This window comes from Montipora foliosa, chromosome 1 (genome assembly GCF_036669935.1).
Source record: "Montipora foliosa isolate CH-2021 chromosome 1, ASM3666993v2, whole genome shotgun sequence".
Lineage (NCBI taxonomy): Eukaryota > Metazoa > Cnidaria > Anthozoa > Scleractinia > Acroporidae > Montipora > Montipora foliosa.
The window spans coordinates 34,270,996-34,275,995 of NC_090869.1; the positions used below are offsets into that span (position 1 = coordinate 34,270,996).

General features: G+C 41.1%; 1 protein-coding gene across 1 annotated transcript in view; it reads right to left on the reverse strand.

Annotated features, from left to right (window-relative positions):
- Nucleotides 1–5,000, reverse strand: part of LOC138013336 (latent-transforming growth factor beta-binding protein 1-like) — an 89,358-nt gene that overhangs the window by 54,963 nt on the left and 29,395 nt on the right. The window lies entirely within an intron of this gene.

Below are 5,000 nucleotides of genomic sequence, written 5' to 3' on the forward strand. Positions count from 1 at the left end.
CTTCCCTCCATGCACTATGGTTTAAGGTAAGTATTAGAGCAGGTGACAAGGAAATGTTCCGCACAAGTGACACCTTGGATTTATACCATTCAGCTTTGAGGCGTTGAAGCTACCATGGTTGACCAGCAATGTTGCAAACACACCCTAAACGTCTTTGTACATGACGCCCAGGCCTAATACTCTAAGTAAATTCGGAGTTGGCGATTTGACTAAGCAAAAAAAAAAAAAAAGAGATTCCCAAGTAATAAAAGTAAGGTCCAGTAAAATCGACTTGACTCGTTTCCTGAAAGTCGATTCGACTCCCCGGGAATCGGGTCGCGAAACGCAAATTTTTTTAACATTGTGCTTGTACGAGTACATATCTGCCAATTGATTCCTTTACTGAAAAGCAAGACACACGCTCGGGAGTAGTATAACCTCCGAACTTGGGTGTACAAGCAAACACGAAAGCCTAGATCTCTTACAGCGTTTATCCAGAATCGAAGATCCAAGAAACGAGGTGTATGCCATAGAATATTCAAACTAGGGAAGTGGTAGGAGAAACGAAAAGAGACATGCCTCGTTCTAAAAGCGTCCAGGCGAGAAGATCCGTCACCGCCGGGATAAAACAACAGGATGTATATCCGGGAAGGAAGAGAAGGTGGCAAGAGAGGAAAACACAAGCATGCCCGCTGTGACATGCATGGTATCTGCATACGAGGACATATCCCAATAAGCAGTTGTTCTCTAATCCTCGTAGACTGGTTTATGTTAGACTTTCGAGTACCATGATCCCAACTAACTGACTATCTTGAAAAATAGAACCTTCTAAGCGCTGTTATGTCGCGATAGATACTTTTTTTGGGTTAGTACACTGCATCCTGCTAGAATGTGTGAAACATTCTCCGGAGCCTTGCTGCACATGCGACAACGTTCATCTCCGCTGATAAAGATTCTGATCTTCCTGTGGCAGAACACCTTTGTTAGTAGCAAGTGCTGGTACAACTCTTGCAGACCAACAACTGTGTGTAGGTGCCGTCTTCCACAGGCGTAGTCAAGCAAAGCAAACTTCTAAATTGAGGTATTCATCATCCCATCTATGCTTCATGAGCTTTCCCTGTCACTTCTCTTCCTCCACTGTTGCTCGAACGTTTCTATGCTGGGCGCTTGTACTACCACTACTACTACTCTTGTTCTTCTTCTCGATGATGATAATGATGATGATGATAATGATGACGATGATGATAATAATGATGATGCTGATGATGATTATTAGCAACATCAACATGGTGGTTTCTGAGACTTTCGGGTGGTCTCTGTAGATGTCAGCCAACGCCAAGTTGCCTAAGGTTCAATCTACAGGAGTGTCCTTTATTGTTCCAACAACTTTCAAGATTTGAAGAAGAGTGGTTTTTCTTTGCACGAGCTCCACTGAGGTGTCCACACCAATGCACTTCAAGTTGCTTTTCAGCCTTCTTACCATTGTCATTATGCTGTTTAGTAATACTTCAGAATGCATACAACAATAACGTAAAAGGCGCGAAGCGTGACCTTGGGGGTCTCTACGTTTATTTACAGATATCTGGTTAACTATTACTTAATTAATCAATAAACAATTACAAACTGACAAAAACTAAACCTAATACTATTTATCTTCTTTCTTCTCTCTGTTGTCGATCCAAGGGTAACTCATCCCGATGATTATTACTTCTTCCGTCCTGTGGTTGACTATCTTAGCATTGATCTGTTGATTTGTGTGTAGTTCGGGGGCGAATACCTCAAAACCTACATCCCATTAGAAACGTGCTCTGGCTTTGGCTTTATTGGAGAGTAGCATTATTTTTTTGTAAGCATCTCAGAGGGCCGGAATCCTAAATCATCGAGTCTGATTGGCTAATCGCGCGCTCGTAGCCGGTCCAGCTTTTTATGATACCGACCACGATCCGAAATCTGTTCCGTTTGTTGAAACCACAGTTAGTTGTAAACACCTTCCCGTAATAAAAAAAAAATATGTAAGGAAAATGGAATCAGACCAGAGTGGACATATTGAAAGTGAATTTACTATCCAGGGGAAGAAGCCTTTAAATTGTGATGAAGTTACACCAGATACACACAAAATTCAAGTTTTTATCTACTCACTTCGCCCTGAAAACACTTAGAAGAGGACAACTTACGATCTGAATATACTGTTGCTCGGTTGGAGAGACAAGACCCTTGAAAAATATTGCTCCAAAGGAGTTGAACGTTCTGCTGTGCAGAGTTTTCATGGGCATCTCCAAAAAAGATGGCGGAGCCTACGAGCCAGTTCCCTTGCATCATTCCAGAGCAAAAACAATTATTGAGCAAAAACAATGGCTCTGCACGTGCGTTTTACATTTTGGTACATTTTTTTGCCGTCATCTCCTAAATGACGACGTGAAATGACCAAATTCAAGGTTCTCGTTAGCACACGACGATGAATTTTCAGTTCTCTCTCTACGCTTCCAACCCACTCATACAAGTTTAATTCCTCGACAGTTACTACACATTTTTAACGCGAAACTACATGAAATAGCGTCGTAGTGATGTGAATAACGCGAACTTGTATTTTTAAATGAAGTCCTCGTAGCTGTCGTCGTCCTCGTTTCGTAAGCTCTCTAAAAGGACCCAAAGCGCCTTTCTTGCCGGCAGTAAACCATCGTAGAAAACCTGGAGATCCGGTTTGGTACAGTCGAGCTCCTCTCGGAAAAAAACAAGATTGGGAAATTTTTAACGAAAGCAGCGAAAAATGCAGTCTTTGTCCCCATTGTGCAGTATACCTTGCTTGGCAAATGTTGTTCATAAAACTCAAACAAACCAGCGACAAAAATATGTGGGATGTGTTGTCCACTTCTCGAGCCACAGAATATAGCTCTTAGTTCTTAACAGTGCCTGTCTGTAAAAATCAGACAAATTCTTAATTTCGCGGAAAGGGTCGAAAATTCGATTTGGCTCATATTTTTATGGTAGACAGGCTAGGGCATGACAAAAACTAATGGATAGTTTTTTTTTCCCAAAATATTCATTTATTTCAAAGAAATATGCCAATTACCAAATTCCTTGAAAATCGCCATTTCACGCACCATTATTAAACCAGTTTGAGAGCCTCGCGTGTTAAATTAAATTATTCTTCCGTCTTTAAAACAATCAAATATTTTTGTAAAATGTTTAAATGTGTGCTGGGTCGATTTTAGGGAATGTTGCGTTGCCCTTTTGGGTGCAAAATAATTAGATTTCGAAGACATGTATTTCATTCACTTGAAAGTACTTCGTTAATATTATGGTATTAAGAATTAAGTAGGATCATTTTGAAATATTAGCAACTGGTCGATCAGACATGCATTGCAAAATTAAAGAGTCTCTGTTGATCCGTGATCTAAAGCCAGCCTTAAATGAAAACGTTGGCAGTGAGAAACGTTATCTCTATTATTAGCATATTCTTGTCGTATATGTCAATCAATTTCGTTAGTTCCCAGTCCGTAAAGTTGTATTTTTGAATTTAAATTGATCTGTAACTGAAAGCCTCGGAGCCATGTCAGAATATTGATATATCGAACGTGTCATATTGCTTTCCGCAACATGATCATACCGTTACCCGGTACCATACGCATCATCTTGCGTGCGCTTGTGCTCCCCTCCCGCTCCCATACATGCTTTTTTGGCACGAAAAATCTTTACAAACCCCTACCCCGGTTCGCAGTTTTTCTCTCCCGTCCGAAGTCAGCCGCTCTCCGCACGGAAACAAAATGTCGCAAAATTACTACCTGAAGCGTTTTGTGAGATTCCGCCATACCAATAAGGAACTGATGAAGGACAGCCATAAGAAAGGGTAAGGAGATATTGGAATAGACCAGGATCCAGGAAGAACTAGCGCGTGGTGGGACTACTTTGTGAATGAAGTGGTATTACCTGAACATTTATTTCACATATGCACAATTCCAGATCCAACTCGTTCTTATCGCTTTCGAACCTGTTAGTTTGGACATATGAAATCAATGGGAAAATTAAACGCTAGTTTGGGCGAAAATAATTTTCTTCGTTTTCTTCGAGATCAAAACGCATTAGTATGGTCGGGGCCTGAGTTACAGCCCTTTCTGGGGTCTTTGAGGCAGACCCCTCACGTATTAAACACAAAGGAGATTCCCTATTCCTGCGGTTATGATCGGGGATCTTCAATGAAAACTTGCCCCTGCATAGTGGATGAGGTCTGTTGGCCGCAGCTCTCTATGTTGAAGATTGCTTTTCAAAGTGATTCGTTACAACTGCAGCTACCAACTAATTTCGTCAGAAGATCTATGTAGGGCTTCTTTCGTTTAACATTGATTGTTGAGATGTCAAGCTGATAAAAATTACATATGTCTTGGAGGATCTGCACAGAAAACTTTGCGAGTTTAGAGCAAGCTGCGATTTCACAAATGTTATGCGTGTCGTACATGATCGGATGCTGCAATGATATTTGTGCCATGACTTCGTTACTCAGTTCTTGTATGTTCTGTTCACGAATTTTATCCAGCTCTTCGGCGTGTTTATCTTCTTGTCCCCAGATTCAGCAGCTTGGACAACTTTCTTTGAAGCAAGGCGTGAGAAAAAAACTTGCAACTTGCTGAGAAGTTAAATAACTCGAAGCATCAAATCTAGAAGAGCCATCTGCGTTTCTAACTTTTCTCATTGACTTGGAAACATTGAAGGGATCAGCTTTCTTACCAGTCTGTTCACCGATTTTGAATACTTCTGTAAGGTACTGTTTCTGGCTTTCATTCAGTCGGGTTCTTTGAGTACTGGAGGATTTCAATGCCCAGTACATTGACAACGATGAACGGGAATCCGGTGCCTTAGCAGTACCTGTATCCTCTACCGGATTCTCAACAGCGGCAACACCCTTTTCTAGTTTTGATGCATAGGACATTATTGCCTTATCGAGAAGCGTTAGGCTATCAAGAGCATACCTGTGCTTTCCAACATCAAGATGATGTTCAAGGGACGAAAATCTTTGAAATGATTTT